Raw genomic sequence first — 18,157 nt, 5'->3', positions numbered from 1 at the left:
CTTACACACCTTCTGCAGGGCAGTGCATGTGCTGCATCCCACTGCTCCCAGGGAGACCACAGGGAGAGCACTGCGTTTATCCTTGGCTGTTTAAATGGGTTTATTTTTCTGACAGACTGTGATCTTGAGATGGTTGTTCCTCACTTCTTCATCACGCGGATGGTTGTGAGAAGTAATTATTTTAGCATATGGCGAGATGTGCAATTATTACCGCTAGGCTCTTCATTGAAGACAATCTGCTTTAGCACGGCTCTCCTGTGAGCGCCGGCAGCACAGGGCTCAGCCAATTCCAGCACAGAAAACAGCAGCTGCCCCCAAACAAGTTCTTGATTTCTCATTCCTCCCGAAAGCCGAGATGCCGCTGTTAATGGCAAATAGTAACGGCCACAGGATGGAGTCTTAAAATGAATCACAATAGCTAGATGTCATGGGCTATTAATTGAATAATTGCTTTAAGTCATTGTCTTCATGATTTTGGTTATGAAGGCATTTTATCTATAGTTAATGCTCACACTCTTAGCAAACCTGTGACTTGTAAAAAGCACCTTAATGTTCCAATAAATCACGGTTTCCTTGGCAGGATCCTCTCACACCTTGCAGTCAGCAGGGTGGGTCCAGGCAGTGTGACAGGGAGGGCAAGAGGCACAAATTGGGCCATAGGGAATGGCCAGCACGGGCTGTGTTTGCTGAAGGCAGGGAGGCAGCATGCCCAGAGAAAACAGCAGCCCTGCCCTTTCTGCTGCCCAGGAGGTGGCAGCTCCGGTGCCAGTCCAAGCTCACAGGTGGTGTCTGTGCTCCTGCCCAGCTCCATGGTAGAGCTGTGTGCTCCGGGCAGGGCTGGTGCTCCCCACGCACAGCTCCCAGCTTTAAGGCAGCAGCAGATATGCAAATGCACTCAGCAGAGCACTCCTGCAGATGTTCTTATTTAAAACAACCTGAACCCACCTAAAGTAATAACCCCAAAACCGCCTCACTGCTCCCATACGTTCTGAGTCACTGCTGCAGAATAGCACAGGAATATTATTTTTATAAGAGCGAACCATTTGCTAAATAAGCCACCTGTTAAATAAACACTCCCTCTCTCCAAATATTGCTGTTTTGTTTTCCAGACTATGCACAATCTGGATTTATTTTAGATGAGAAAAGATAATCACTAAAGAAAAAAACCTGTATTTTGACTATTTGAAACCATCCATCTTGAGCACACATCTGCTCCTCCACAAGCTGGCAGAGCGCTTACATTAACGAGAATCATCGTTCCTTATTCAGCCGGGAGCTAATGAACTTCTATCATCAGACCATGGCAGTCGTCATTTATTTTAACTTCTCCAAGCCTTCCGTTGTTTCCTGTCTGCCTGGCTTGGCTTGGCTTGGCTTGCCAAGAGAGGTGTCCTCTCACAGGGACAGAGGGCAGCTGTGCCATCACCTTTTCCATGCTTCTAAAGCCACAGTGAGCACCACCCCACCTCTGGCACTCCATGGCCACATTCACTCAGCATCGGCTGCAGGGAATTCATATAGGAGGGGTTTGATGTTTTCTGGGTTTTGTCCCATTGGGGTCCCAAAAGCCACAGAACAGCTCCCCGGGCACTGCATCATTCTTCCCCTGTCCCAGAGGTGGGAGAGCAATGCTCGCAGACTGGCTGCAAGGAGCTCCATGCATCCCATGTGTGTGCAGACATTAGTGGAGATTTCAGATAGCTTTGGTAGGTTGTGCATCCTCGGGTCTGCAACTGATAGCTTGTTGCAAGTAATTGTGCAGCACAGACAGAGGCTTTGCAGGTCAGCTGTGAGCCCTTACCCATGGTGAGCCATGTGGGCAAAGCATCCTGCTGAGAATGCTGCTGAGAGCAATGCTGAGAGCAATGCTGAGAGCGCTGCTGCACACTGCTCCCCTGCAAACTGGTGGGCACATCCTCACAGCTGCTGGCAGCACAAGCAGGCAGGGATCACCTGAGGGCATAAGTGTGGCCAGAAGGACGCACTGCCAGTCTGAGTTTGTACTCAATTGCAGGCACAGAGCAGGGCAAGACTGCTTTTCAAAGTCAGCCCCACATACCCTGCTCTCTTCCCTTTGTGATAATGAACTCGCTGCCATTTTGCACGGCCACACGTGTTTCCCTGCTCTTTGGCACTCAGTTCCTTGGCTCAGGCACCTTTAGCTGGTGCTTTTCCCACACATGTGAACACAGCAGCAGAACGCTCAGAGCACAGCCCTCACCTTCCCAGCCAGCAGCCTTCTCCTCGGGGCTCAGAGCTCAGCAGCCATGGGCTCCTCAATGCCTGTCAAACACCACATCACTGAGTCACTCTGTGACTTACTCTCAATCACCTCCATGCATCTTTACTCTGATGCAAAACCATAGGAGATTTCACACAGCCTGTACTACTCGTTTCCCTTTAAGTGCAGCCCACAAATTAATGGTGCCTGTTAATTAGGCAGCTAAACCCAAAGGGAAAAAAAAGCCCTAAGGAGAAAAAAAACCCGTAATGCTTCTCATTTGAAGGCACTGTGCTGCAAAACACATTAAAGACTTGAGCCAGATTTTAATAACTAAGAGGAGCTTTAATTAGAGTTGACATATGAACCGAGTACGTGTGCCATGCCCAGTGTGGGCTCACACACGTGTGTATCCTACACAGGGGTGTGCGTAGGTTACACACCTGGGTGAGCGGTGCAGAGGACCCCAAAGAGGCTGCTGGCTTTGGAACCTCTGTGCTCTTTGATGATTAACAGAGGGAAGAACAATGTTTTGCATACCCGAGTCTCCATTAGCAGCACCAGTGCAAAAAGAAAAGTTGATTTGGAAGTATGGCAGCTACCATTAGGATAAATGCTGCATCCATATAGGACCAACCCTTCCCTCCCCTCCTCATCCTGGTCTACATAGAAATCCTGGATGTGTTGCTCTCAAAGAATAGACTTTAAATTTCTATACTCACGTCAGGGCAGCATTAAATATTAAAGTGAGATATTAAAATTTCAGAGAGCCTAAATTAAACCTGAGGTATTCAAAAATAAGTGTTCCTGCATATTTAATACTCGAGAACTCGTAATTAACTTTAGAAATCTCTCATATTAAGAAAACGAGGAGCTGCCTAAAAACCCGTGACAACAGTCGCGACCTTCTGGGCGCACACTGGGTCTGCTATGGAGGAGGCACGGATTTGTTAGCAGGATGGAAGCCAGGGAGGATGGGGTTTGTGTGCCCCTGGAAGGTCTTCACTGCCCACAGAGTGAGCAGCAGGGTTAGCCCAGTGCTCTGCAGGCTGCTTGCCCAGCTGAGTGGGTGCCCCAGCACAGAGCACTGGGTTGTTTTTTCTCCCTTCACCTGAGTTCCCAGGGCTGTGAAATAGCTCTATTTATCACACGGCTCCTTCAGATTTAAAGCCTATATAAGCACCTGAATTTATTATTCTAATGCTTCTGTCCCTTGTGCACTGCTATAAGAGGGAAGTTGCATTAAATCAATGGTACGCCACGTTTTTAGGTCTCTTCAAGGATTTGAGCATAGCAAACAAGGCCACAAGTCCTGCAGGTACCAGCAGCAGCAGCCAGCTCCTACACCGTGTGCTGAGCCCTAAGGGCTGAGTGGTTGTGCCCCTGCTTAAAACTGCATAATAGTATCCAATTAGCAGAGCCTGTGCTCTAGCTCCTGAACACTGGGCTCTGCTCATCCTGCTGCTACAGATACAGGTGATCTTATCTCCACAGCCTTTTGTGTCTGTGGAAATCAAGTAGAGATCACCAAATGTGCTCCCATAGAAGAACATAGCGCTGTGACAACGGGCAGGCTTGAGGTTAGGGACACTGATTTAACACTGGCAATTTGTCCACCCAAAGTAAATATGCTTTTCACGTGTCTATACAAAAGCTGTTCCACTACTATGGCGAAAGGAGTCAATTGCAACACCACGTGGCTGCCCCATCACACAGCAGCTGACACACATCTCTGCAGCTGTGGTGGGCAGTGAGGCAGCAGCACCCTGACAGCATCCCGACAGCACCACAACAGCATGCCCTGCTTCAGAGCTCCCAGCAGCGCCCTGCGGACCCACGTACAGCCCAGAGTGCAGCACAGCTGCGGGCTGTGATTTGTTAGGATGGCTGCTAACTTGCAGTACTCAATTTCAGAGGGTCACTCAGTACAATAGCAAACCACTCGTTCCCAGCAAAATGTCAGATTATGGATGGAGGGGAAGAGAAGGGGCTTGGAGGGATAAAACCATATACTGACAAAACAATAAAGGAAAAATCAATCTTTATGACAGATGAGAGAGGAGATTTACAGTGTAATCAGAAAGCACAAAGAGATTCATGGCTTGCCAGAATGGTATCCAGGCAGCATTATTCTATAGATGGCAACACAATCGCGCTGCCAGATCTGTTTGTGTTTCTGAACAAATCTCTCTGTGCATTCTGTTGGAGTGGGCACTACAAGCACAGATCTCAGTGCTCCATCTGCACCGCGTGCCTCTCCACGCACAGCTCCGCAATCCTTGGGCTATTCTGATGCAATCAGCTGCATGGAGCATGCATTGCAGCAATGGTAGGAGATAAGAGCTGCCCACAGGGAGAGGCAGTGCCACGCAGCTCCTCTTTGCACAGCCAGAGCAGCAATTAGTGCGGAAACCATGGCAGCCCTCCTCTGCTAATGAGCTTCTGGCTATCAAGCCATTGTCTTAATTTCTAGGCAGTCAGATAAGATCTCTTTTAGATAGGATCAAAATGGCCACTCAGCTAGAATCCAAAGAAATCCTGATCTATGAGTTTAATACCATGTAAAGCTTAACATATACTTCAGCCTGAACTGGTTCAGATTGCCTGGCATTTTTTATCTAACAAGCAAGACTCACACAGCAAGGCCCCGAGGCGATTTAATCATCCACTGCAGCAATGGAAAAGCAAAATCTTTTTTCTTTCTCTGCAAAACTCCTCCTGCCCTGTGATGGCCACCCAGGCCTCCGGAGTGTGTCCCAACCCTCCAGCCAACCTGGGATTCTGGGCCATGGGCTGTGCCCCCTGGGATGGACCTCCTGCCCTTGTTTTGCCAACCCGACCCCAAGGCCAGCAGCAGGCACTGCCACTCAGGCTGGGAGCTGTCAGCAGTGCAGCAGAGCCCACAGCCTGCTGGGCTACAGTCCATTTGCTGCAGCTCACTCCCCTGCTTGGTGTGGCATCCAGGTCCCAGCTGGGCCACCTGCAGCCACTGCACTGTTCCTTACATCTTGTCTTCATGCTCTTAAGCTCACGGTGAGCTCAGGGCTCGTGGTAATGACAATGAGAACAGGATTAGCAGTGAGATGGGCAGCCAAGCTCAGACCAGCCAGGAAAACTGTGATGCTGAATCTTCCCAACATCTCTCAAAACATCTCAGAGGAGGGTGTCAAGTGCAGACCCACAGGGAATCTGCAAACCCTGGCAACGTGCAATTGCAAAACAAGGCATGCACAGGGGTTAAACACACAGACCAGTCTGTAGCATGGATGTAGGTTTGTAGGCACTCTCACCCTGTCGATTATTTAAAGAACAGACCATGTAGAGCACCATAGCAGAACAAGTCAGAGCAGAGACCCAGCAGGCTGGTGGTGAGTGTTCCCAACCATTCCCACCAAGAACATCACCAGAGAGCCCTGGCTCTAACAGAATGACACGAGTTATGCAGATGTCAACAAAATCATTCATACAGTACTCCAAAACTGCACAGCATGGCATGCAGGATAGGAACAACTACGATACCACTAATGCAGTTCCAATATGGTGAGGAGTTAATTCATCCTTCATGAAGCTCTGCATCACAGTAGCAATAAATCAGTTGACTGATAAAAGCAGCAGCACCAAAAATTATGTGATCTATTGGCCTACTGCCTCGGTCAGGAAAATGGCAGACAATGGAAACCATAGCACACTCTTCCTTAGCCACTATCCCCTTTGCCCCGCTGAAGCCTTGGTTAGCTCCTGCTGTCTGTTATGTTTAGAAAGTTAGGAGCAGAAAAGTAAGCAGAGGAAAACCTTGAAGGCATCAGGTTGACGCCACACTGCTGCAAGTAACAGATGACTGACTGCAATCCTTCATTTCCCCAAGACAGTTTCAAAACAATGAGCTTATCATTTTCAAGCCAAGCCATTTGTATGTGCCCTTTTCTCCTTCGTTCTCAGATGGTGGGCAACCAGAATATTACTTTGCACCAAGTTCTTTGGCAGCATTCATCCATACTCATCAACAAAATAAGTTAATATATGTAGGCGACTATAATGACAGTAAATGCAGTGTAGGAGGGATAATATGTGCTTCATTGTCAGTGCTCACATGCTGAATTAAATACTCTATTCTGGTCAAATGCTAATACACTCCATGAGCACTTTTCCATAAACACGTTTTTTAAATGTCGGATACAGAAGTGATATGAATAATATATTGGAATAATCTGATATATGTGAGCTTAAGGAGGGGTGTTTTTCTGCAGCACATAGCTTGCCACTGGCATGAGCTGCATGAAAAACGTCTCCATGATATTATCAGTTCAGCCCTACGCTGAGTGCAGCCATCAGGGCCACAGCAGCATCAACCCTCATCCATAAAGAACACATTCTTTTAACAGTGGGTTTGGCCACAGCTGGCCAAATGATGGGGATCACCTCAGCTTTGAGTGCTGATAACTATCAGTGATTCCTCCTTTCTGATCTATTTAGGATGTTCTCTCTTGTGGTTTGCATTGCAGACGCAGGAAGGGAAGCCGAGAGCTGTGATGCTGTATTGATGCCCTGAGCGTAACCGCCGCAGGCCCCATGCATCTGGCTGATACTTTAATTACTCTGCTAACACAAGGAGGACTTTAAAGAGCAGTAAACAGCAGCACCCTGAGTTAATGCCTTGCTTCTCTGCTGTCTGTTCCTCACAAAGATGTTTTCCTTAGAGATCCAGAGCAAAAGGCTTAGTATGATATCATTAGGCAACTCAAAAGAATAAGTTCCCTAAGACAAAGATCAGTATTAAAAAGACAATGTGAGAACAGTAGAAAAAAGGTACCACTTATTTTGGAGCTAAACAAAGGCTCAGAAAATCAGGGCAACTTTAAACAAGTAACGTGAGCTGGTTTTAAAGGCGATACATTAGAAACCATCCATCAGTTCTGGCTTTGTGCTGAATGGTGAAACTGGAATTAAAAAAATGAACTTTGCTGCTCCCCAGCCCCAAAATGTCCCCAGTACCAACATCACCTGCAGACCATGTGTTGGGGTGGCAGCCCTGTCCTGGGGGTCCCAGCAGTGAGAATGTCAGCCCAGGCTGCCCAGAGCCACATCCAGCCTGGCCTTGAATGCCTGCAGGGATGGGGCATCCACAGCCTCCTTGGGCAACCTGTTCCAGTACGTCCCAGAGGCTGGTGACCCTGTGGGTGAAAAACTTCTTGCTAATATCCACCTTAAACCTCCCCTGTCTCAGCTTAAAACCATTCCCCCTTGTCCTATCAATGTCACAGTCAAAATCAATTAATTCTGACTGTTTCAAGGGTGCTTACTCAGTATCAGCTCAGATGTGCGAGTGCTCTAAAATGTGGGACAGGGAGCTGGGGTGCAGTGCTGCCCACAGCCTGGGCTGCCATGGGAGCCAGCGAGCACTGCCAGCCACAGACAGCTCTGCGTTGTCTCATTTGTTACAGAATTAGCTCTCTTTTCAATCTAATGTCAGTACTTATTGTTTGAACTCCAATGGGCTGGTTTGCCAATTATCATCAGTGTCTTTTGTGAAGCAGCTTGCCCAGGCTTTTAAAGCACAATTACCAGCCTGGTGCAGCAGATAGGATGCCTATGACATTTTCACATGCTGAAAATAAATACATAAAATATAACTAAACAAGACTTTTATTAGTAACATACTTCTAGGAAAGAATATAAAGTAGCCATTAGGAATCCCGCTAACATCATTGGTCATTATGACAAGAAGGAAAATAGCTTTTTTAGGGCTTTGATTTCTTTTTTCCTCTTAATGGGTACTCCCTTTTCACCATCTCCAGCAGACAATCTTGTCTATTAACATTTACTCGGCACTTATCACTTTTATATTTCTTCATAACCTCAGCAATTCAAATAACGCTGCGGCTCAGCTCTGAACCTTTACTTTGGTACATAAGGATAATGATGTAGCACCAAAGATGCCTCCCACCCTCACTGCCATCACAGAAGCCACCAGGCGGGGTCATTTGGCTGAGTCAATCGTGCACTGTAAACTACATTTATACCTCATCCAAAAGGGTTCTGCAAAATAGTTGTTGCTCAGTTTTAGTTCTATGAAATCTACCTTTCCAAGGAGCTCACATGGATGGGATGTGTGCTGTGTCTGCACGAGGCAGCTCCTTCCAGCAGCAGCACCACTCCATTCTGTGGGGGGAGAGCCAGACAGAGGGCTCAGATGTGTCCTCTTCATACCCCTATGCTGTATTTAATTGACACTTTGTGTGCAGTGCAAAATCAATTACAGTGCAGCACCAGATTTAAATGTGATGTCAGTGCAACTGCACAGTTAGGTTGCCCTCTGTGAAGCGGGGTCAGGCTCTGTTAGACAGGAACTAAGCAAGAACCAGCCCGGACTTTTCCAATTAAAACTGGAATAGCAAATTATTAAAAGGAGTCTGCACAATTTCTAATCAGATGAAAATCAGATGGTAGATAGGGTGAGTTCCATAACGACAGCCCAGAGCTGATCTCTAGGGCAAGAGGAGTGAATTATCAACACCCATGAATGCAACACAGCTACCATCATCTTCTTTTTTCTTCTGTCCTGCAGAGCAGGTCTAGCACAGCACAACACTCGGTGTTACGCCCTGGGCCCACAGTGCTGTACGTCTGTTAACCTTGTCTGCATAAACGACTAGGGTGTGAAACTCAGATTCAAAGCAGAATTGTTCTGTTAGCCTTTTAGTAGTTTCACAGAGATAACCCCATTTTAGCCATGGTACACCAGCTCTTGGCTACATGGCTCTGGAATAAAATTTGCAGTACCACAAAACTGTTTGAGTTGGGAGAGACCCTCAAAGGCCACCTGGTCCCACTCCCTGCAGTGAACAGGGACACCCCCAGCTCCACCAGATGCTCAGAGCCCCATCCCTGACCTTGGGTGCCTGCAGGGATGGGCACCACCACCTGTCTGGGCACTGTTCAAAAGCTCCAAGTAAACTGATGAGCAAAGTTCCTACCTGTTGTCGTGCCTCTCTTTCAAATAATTAATGCAGTCAGTATGGAAACGGACTCAGGTTACAAAGCCAAACCCTGTTACAAGCCACGTGCAGCAGCTTCATCATTTAAATACATTCTTGTGCAGCGTGTCTATGACAAATGATTTGCTTCCTATGGCAAGTCTCGGTTTTTAGGCTAATGAACGGGTATCTCACACTCCCTGACTTGGGCCCTCCATTTCCCCAGCCCCACGTGTACAGCCTTTGTTCTGGCAGGTTTGATGTGTTTGCCCTTTACACCGCTGGCGTTTGCTACTTAATTACCAGGCGGGGCTACAAAATGGAAGCACACAGCAGTACAGGCTGCGTGCAGCGAGATCTGGAAGTGCTGCACAGCAGGATTCCTCTTGCATTTGTGAAATCACTCAGCAGAATTACAGCTTTTGCTGGCAAAGCTACTTAAAAGCAAATAAGGTCAAAAAAGCATTAAGGAGCCTGAAGGGAAAGCCTGGTATTATTCATCCGTTCAGAACATAAAGCTTCTGTGTCAATCGCGAGCACTTACAGTAAACATTTGTACAACACTTCACCTCCTTAGATGGGGTGAGCAGTGGGGAATTATTTCTGTTGTAATGGGATGTTTTCCCTGTGAATCACAAACGATGGGAGCAGGTGGGACGCTGTGCTTCCCCCTGGCACAGCCCCACTGCAGCCACATGCCGTGTCCCGGTTATGGAACCTTCATGGTTTATGTGAAGTGAACCTTGCTGAGATGAGTGCAGAAGAGAGTGGAATTAGGCCCAGTACATCCACCCGTGAACTTGCCAACATGGGCTTCCCAGCTTGTCTCCTCTTTGCAGTAAGTGAGGTAGGACCATTACATTAAATATATGTAACCAAACGCAAATCAGCCTGTGAACAGAGGAGCTTGAATCTCATTTGGGGGCACAGAAAATGAGAGGAGCTAATACAGAGCTACTGGAAGATGTTTCCCACAGTTGACCTTATTGGATGAAGTACTTCCTAGTAACCCAAAGAGAGGAAGCATGCACAGCACAAATAATGACTTCTAAGAAACATGGATAGGACTGTATGTATATGAGCACACCCATAAACACACCTTAGCTGTAAAAGAAGTCACCATTTCTCTCAACATGGTGCAGTTTAGATTGGGTAATTTTGTACTGGTAGCATTCAGGATCAGACCAAACAAAATCAGCCACGACAACATGCTCCTAATGAATTTCTGTACAGCAAACATTGAGCTAGCAAATGTCAGCAGGTAATGCTAGACTTTATTCCAGAACAAATACAATGTCGTATCGATAAAAGGAAAAACAGCTCCAGCTCTTATTTGTGCACGGGCGGCTTTCGTGCAAATAAACTTGCATAATTCACAGTGAATCAAAGAGCAACACTGAGTGCAGTGTGGGAACGCTGCTGTACGAAGTGCCACTCACACCGTGTCGGACTCAGATTCACATTATGGATGATACCCATCACACCTTCATCTGTCTTCTGCTGATGAAATTTGTGCTGTGAGTCAATGTACAGCATCCGTGTCAAAAGATCAGATATTGTATTTGTTTGTTTTCTAGCTTGCTTATAGCTGATAACAGCATAAGCTGAGCGAATCCAAGGAAAAATAATTCATCACAGTGCACTGTTCCCCCCTGCACTGCTGCAGAGACATTCCCATCACAAGTCTGAGTCCAACTGCATCAAATTCCGCTTAAGCATCATCCATCAGCTGCACAGAGAGCACTTTCCTAAGGCTCCTGTAGGGCTGACAGAGCTGAGCACATCGACCAGAGCCCAGCTGGGTCAGCATTCCCCCGACACCCAACTCTGCACTGCTGCCCCTCGACAGGCCCTGTGCTGCAGGGATGTCCCTGCCCTGTGCACAGGGGTCACTGCAGCCCCAGCTGCCACCCATGGATAAAGCCATCTCCACAGTGACCCCACAGACAGCCCCAGGGGTCGGGTCAGCTCTCCCTCTGCTCAGACCCCTTCTGTTAAGGATTGTATCTAACTCTGGAATCAGGTTATGGATTGTACACCGTGTCACGATTAGAAAGCGATATCCATGGATAGATATGTACTAACCTTTTTTAGTCATCTCTAAATAACTCATCTCCAATACAACAGGATAGGGTGAGGGGGTTGTTTTTTTAACAAGCGTTTTACAGCCACTGAATTGAACGGATGCCTTATTTGTGAGGGTGTGAGGGATTTGGAGAAGCAGCCTCTGCTGCACAAGCAGCCACAGAGCCCTGCAGGATGGACAGCCCAGGCAGCAGGGCTGGAAGGCACTGCAGGGCTGTGCTACTGGGCCAGGCACTGTGCAATGTGAGCCAAGCAGGAGCACTGCAATGCTGCAGCACATGGGGGTCTGTCTGCACCACCAGCTGCATCCCGTAAGGAATGAAAGAGCCTCTGCAGAACAGACAGAAAAGCTTTTCTTCCAAAGCCAGTCAGTAACTGCCTTGTAACCTCACTTCTGTTCGATGGGTAGGAATGGAATCACTTCCATTAAACATCGGTTAGCTGAACTTCTCCCAAGATTAAAATATTGCAACGTTTTCTTTTTCTGTTGTTTTCAGTGAGTTTAACCTGAGGTCAACAGAGTTCCTAACTCTTTCCAAAACTCAGCAACAGCCCATAGGGACGAGCATACTTATTTCCTGCATCTGTTCTCCAAATTAAATCAGAAAGTGCTTATAAAGGAACATTCCTGGCAGTCCCCAGGGAAGCTCTGATGGAGACCTGCCATGAGGGCGCTGCTCACTGCTGAGATCTCTGCACGGTGGCACGGCTGGAACCTTTCCTCGCTTCTTTTGCATTCGATATTGTACTAATTGTAAGGGAAATGTAACACCACTGCAGGGATAAAATCTGGAGCACTGGCAAGACACCAGTTGGGTTCAATGGATCAAGAGGTTCACTTTAGGTGTTACTGTGCCATGAGAGCAGTGAGCAGCCATGCTCTCACATTGCAGCACCATTTGCGTTTGCTCTGGCACTGGGAACACGGTGCGAGGGTGGTTTAGTGGCACATGTGAACAGGAAGGCAGAGCCCATGTGCCATTAACACAATGCTGCTGTTTGGCCCTCATGATAACGTACCGCATGGAACCACGACCAAATGCAACCAGCCCAAACTTCAGCACTGCACAGCATCTTGTAACACACACAGTGTATTCAGTAGCAACTGACTATGGGATGTGGGGGCTGCAGCCTGGTAGGACATACCCATGTTTCTTGCTTCTATGTACTATTTTGTATGGGTTAGAGAAGATGGCCTCTGTTGTGCATTGTTTGTGAAATGTTTCTTATCCCAGAGAGGTGTACGATGTAAAATACGTCAGTGAAAAGTGTATATTTTATGTGAGAGGAAAATACATTTTAATAAAGGTAAAGCTTTGTTAGCTGTAAAAATGGCAACTGTTCAAGTGTACAGTAACTTCTTACTAATGTACGAAAATCTGTGATATTTTTGATTTGATTGTATTTGTATTGCCCAAATAAAACATTTTGGCTGTATTGTTCCTAACTGCTACTTCTTGAACAGGAGGAACGTGCATTTAGACCTCGAGAATGTTCTTCATTCAGGAAAGAGTTATTTCCAGACTTTGGGATGGCTCTCACAATGAATGTGCCAAGTGAAAGCCCGTCTCTGTACAACCAATGCCCACATGGACATCTCTGCAAATCTCTCTAATGGTAGGAAGGAAATCTCTCTTCTCCATGGGCTTTCAACAGAGGACTGGTGGTTGGACGAGGCTGAGAGCCCTCCTTCAATGGGAGGGCCCCATGAGGGACCCACAACAGTACAGCTAAGGGTGAGATGCAGCATACAGAGGACATAACAGTGATGATGACATTTAAGCCATTGTGGCCTTTTTACTTTTTCTTTCCATCTTTAAGGGGAGATAAACTAAAAAGATTTCACCGGCAACACAAGTCAGCAATATCCAAACATAAAAACCAAAACAAAGAGGAATGAGTCACCATTATCTTATAAGCACAGATGATCACTAAGCTTCTTTCAGAAACATTAGCCACGACCCCACCTGCCTAGAGCACCTGTTTGGGCACAGCCCTATGGGTGAGGTTCTGTCTGTCCACCTGTGTCCCTGCAAACCTGAGCAGGGCAAGGGCATGAACAAAATGCCCCCTCTGAGCACAGAGCATCCTTGCCTCCACAGCACCAGCTGGTACCAGTACGTGCTATAAGCCAATGAAGCACTACTGCTACACACTGGGGAAATAAACAGCATTGAGCACAAAACCTTCCAGCAGCCCCAGCAATGGAACCAGCGAAGCTTCCCCTCCAACCTCAGCCATTCTGTGCTGGTGTGGGAGCAGAATCAAGCATTCATTTATTTGGGTCCGGACTTGAAAACAAAACTACGGGCTCTCAGGCAACACCACCAACATTTATCTCAAACACACCACATTTCCACTTGTCAGATTTGTTTCACTCTTTTTGCACAGCTAACATGTAACGCTCCTCCCTTCACCGAGGAGCACAGGGCTTATTTATCCAGATGGGAGTCGGATGATGTCCTCCTTTAGCTCTGCTTGTTTTTCCCAGGGAGCATTCACCATCACCTGCTGAACGGCGCTCCTCAACTGCGCAAAGGGAAAACAAATTGAATCTAATCAAAGGGTTTCTATTCTGATCACTGCCGGTCTACTTTCACTTTATAGCTACCAGTACGATGTTAAAGAGAGTATCACCAGTGGATTCACTTTGATTGATGGCATCTGCCCACTCTCTTGCATTTTGAGACACCTCATTATCGCACATTCAAGAATTGCATTTCTTAGCATGCTTAATAGCCCTTAAACTTGAGGCAGCTAATTGGTTCAGCTGGTGTTTCTGTGCCTTTGCTGCAAAGCTAATAAAAGGAAGCACAAAAATGAAGAATATTAATGGTTCCTCCTTTGTAAAGATTAGCTTAGTGGCCAGTTTGTGCTTCAGTTAATGCACAGCAAAGTGTGCCTTTAGAAACAGAAAGATTACCATCAAGAAAAGACCATCGTGTAATGTTTTTTTGTCCATTTTTTACCCTCGGTATCTATATGGGAACTGTTGAGTCATGGCCTGAACCACTGATTGATCACCTGGGGAAAGGAGAGGGGTCAGCCCTGGGAGCACAGGTGAAGGCAGTTCAGCTGTGTGTGACTAGAAGGGGTGGAGCCTGGCTGCACCTCTCTTAGACCCCATTTAAGGGCTGACCAGCACTGGGGAAAGTTCTCTTTCTAGAGGTCCCTTCTTTTTGGAGTTTTCCCTTGTAAGCCTGGCTCCTCAGATGCAGGTAAGATTCTCTTCTTTTTTACCATGGTAATCTTTCCAACTATAATACATGCGAAGTGCCATCCTAACCACACTACTCTTCCAACAGTACAGTATCCTATATACGCATTTAGGTATTTGAGTCCCTTTTGTAGATTTTTCACCTCTATCAGATCATGAGAACACAGTTTCTACGTTAAGTCCTGCACCAGCAAAAAATGCACACAAATGTTTTATTTTACTGCAGTATCTACTCCAAGAGTCATCCTTACTAAAAGGGAACTGTGCCATCCAGCCTCCTTCCTGGGGTACCCGCAAGCATCAGGGAGCTGAGCAGAGGCAAGTCATGCTTTGAGAATTTTGAGTGGGAATAGCTGAAATGTCATTATTTGAATCCCTTGTTCTGCAGGAAGTGAAGTGATGGGAATGTATTTTGGTGCCATAATAGAGGATGTGTGCTGTAAAGAAATTGTTCAGCATTTTTTTGCTTCTTGTGGCTGTTAATCCAGACAAGCCCCTGACCTGCAGGCAGTGGGCAGCTCCTGCAGCATCCCCATGCTCTGGGATGTGCTCTGTGGTCAGGAGAGCAACTCTTTGGGTCATCCCTGACCAAGAGCCTGTCTGCAGAGAGTGCCTTCGCATCTTCCCTCCCTGCCTGTGCAGCTCAGACTTTCCTCCATAGGGTGTTTGGTTGCTTGAACAAATGCAGGCTGTGTTGCTCGTTGTTTTTCTGCAGTGAGAGGCAATGGTAAATCCCCCATTCAACTTCTGCAGCTGTGTCAGATAAAGGCTGCTCACAGCCACAGCAGTGCCTCCCAACGAGCACAAATCTCACTGCTGTGGTGCTCTGTGCTCTTTCTTCCATAGAAGAACTGTTTGCTGTTGCCTTCTGCTTCCTCTGATCTTCTCTTTATTGGGAGAAAAGCTCATTTTTCCAGTACCTGAGCTGAGCAGAGATTATTTCCCCATGCTTTTAAAAATGGAATGAAAACAGGAGAAAACAAACTTTGTCTTTATTAGCTGACTGCTTTCTTAAGACACCATAATGACAGTCTGCTTGTAATGCTGGTGTAGCCCAGAATCCCTGCTATCAACACAATGGAGACAAAGTGATGCTTGACAGTGGCAGTGGATCATTATACCCCTTGCACGCTGCAGGGTGGAAGTTACTGATGATTTGTCTGTCACCTTACACCACACATCACCTTTTCAAGGTGTATTTTTTTCCTCTACTGCTCTACAGTTTTATGGTCTGATACACAGCAGGAAAAAGACAGAGGAAAAAGCTATGGGAACACATCGCTTCCTTTCTGAAGAAGCATGTGCCTTCCCCCATCCTGCTATGGAATCACAGAATGACCTGAGCTGAAAAGGACCATGGTGATCATTCAGTTCCAACCCCCTGCTGTGTGCAGGGTTGCCAATCAGCAGCCCAGGCTGCCCAGAGCCACATCCAGCCTGGCCTTGAATGCCTGCAGGGATGGGGCATCCACAGCCTCCTTGGGCAACATGTTCCAGTGCATCACCACCCCCTGGCTGGTCCTGCAGCCTTTGGCTGGCATTGCAGCAAGGTCCCCTTGCTGGGATTTTCCCGAATGCAGGGCTGTAGGTGTATGCTCTGCATCTGCAGAGTGTTAATAGGACAGGTCAGGGACAATTGGGCTCATCACAGTGCTGTGTCTAAACAGACACTTGATGCCTATTGAGCTCGCTTTCCTATTCTTTGTGTAATACTTAGCTGTGACCTTGAATCTTGCTGTCTTTTGTTCATTTGTTTGTTGCAGAGATGGTTTTTCTCTCTCTCGCTATCTCGGCAAAGATGAGAAATGGATTTTTCTCTTTACATTTGTACATGAGTGCAGTACATCTCCTAACAAACCACTGTGAGCAGGCGGCAGCAGCTGCTTTATTGTGCTCCCAGCAGTCTCATACCAGCTTAGGGCAGTGCTGTGTCCTGCAGGTTCCTGCTCCTGGGCAGAGCTCCCTGCACAGTGGCACCCAGTGCCCAACCTCCTGCATGCCTGGGCTGCACTGGACATAAAATATCCTTGTCCATCCCTCTGTCCTGCAGCTCCTGTCCTGGCTGTGCTGGGTGGGATCTGGGAGCAGCTCATGCTGACAGCTGGGCTGTGAGGCACCGCACCCATGGACGGATCTTCAACAGAAACGTGGTACCAGCCCATTGCTGGGATTGCTTCAAAACTATGTTGGTGGAAAGGTCAGAAGATGCAGTGTTAGCTTCCAGCAGGCTGCTGTTTCCTTTTGGAGATGTAATGGCTCCATCTTTGAGCTTTCCCACCCCTATCTGATTTCATTTTCTTTTGTAATGTGCATATACTTACATTCAATAAAAGTAAATGCAGTTGTCTCTGTAAGCCTACGAGGTGCTGCCATTTAGAAATACCGCAGAAGGGACTCATAAAAGAATGAAGCCTATGACACAATGCTGCTTTTAGGACTGCAATCACTCTGCTGTAATGGGATTGCACTCATTTCTCGTGAACAGAACCTCACAGTAAATAGTAAGTACATAAAAGCAGCAGCAAGAGATAGCATGGATGAAAGATTGTTCCTCTGAATATTACAGGGGTGTATCTCTGATAAATGATTGTTGCCTGGTATTGCTTGTCCCAGATAACAGTATCCCAAAGCCAGACTTTTCCTATCCAAGCCTTCCCTCCAACCCACAGCTCCATGCAGGCACTCACAATTGCTTTTCTCTGTATGTTGTTTAGACTACAGGATACGAACAATTTGGTGACTGCTGATTTAAGGTCCTTTACTAAAAAGCATAAGGAAACCTTAGTGCCAATGGGCACATAGTGCAGGAAGCTGCAGCACTGTTGGTCAGAGCAATGACCCTCAGCGCTCCCCCATTTCAGCAGTTCAGTGATTCTGGGATGAGGTGAGGTCACAGTATGATGAGGTGAGGTCACAGGACCATACAGGTCTGTTCTCTTATACATCAGCAGGGTTTCAAGCTGCAGGTTGGTCTTATTTTCTGAGTATCGTTGACTCAGTTGTAAGTGAAGAGAGCTGGAGAAGAACCCGATGAAGAGTGCCTACAGCCCTGTGGCACCCAGTGATCCGACACAGCACCATCGATGAATCTGCAAAAAGGATCGTTTGTCTTCTGTTCCTATAGCAACCAAAAATTTTGATCCTTGTGTATTCATGTACGTGTTGGTGCCTTGTTTCCATGGCAAGAGACAGAATTTGCAGCAAAGATGGCCCTGCAGATAGGATGGCCCCATAGCAAGGATAGCCTTGCAGGTAGGATGACCTCAAGGGGTGAATGGCCCCAGGAGAAGGGTGGCCCTGCCCCCATCCCATTGCTGTGCATTGTGCCGTGGGCTCCGGGCTGCTCCCTTCCCCTGCCCAATCCCAGCCCCACAGCACCCTGACATTGCACCGACCTTCCTGGTGTGGTGCAAAAGAGGAGCAAACATCACTGGAAAGTCAAGGTTCTTCATCAGTGCAAACACAAATTCAGGGGAAAATGAGATGCATAAAGCCCCAGAATAAAGAAAAAATAAATCAGAGAGATCAGGCATTTCCTCCTGCCTCTTTCTTGTATTTTCTTGCTCCATAAATCATTTTATTTATATAATGGAGAACAGTAAAGCAAGGCAGATTTAGAAAACATTTTTTCCTATCTGAGAGTCAAATGATTGATGCTGT

Source organism: Coturnix japonica, chromosome 11 (genome assembly GCF_054131305.1).
Source record: "Coturnix japonica strain WE chromosome 11, WE-NBRP24, whole genome shotgun sequence".
NCBI lineage: Eukaryota > Metazoa > Chordata > Aves > Galliformes > Phasianidae > Coturnix > Coturnix japonica.
The sequence above is the reverse complement of the archived record's forward strand: the minus strand, read 5'-3'. Positions refer to the sequence as shown.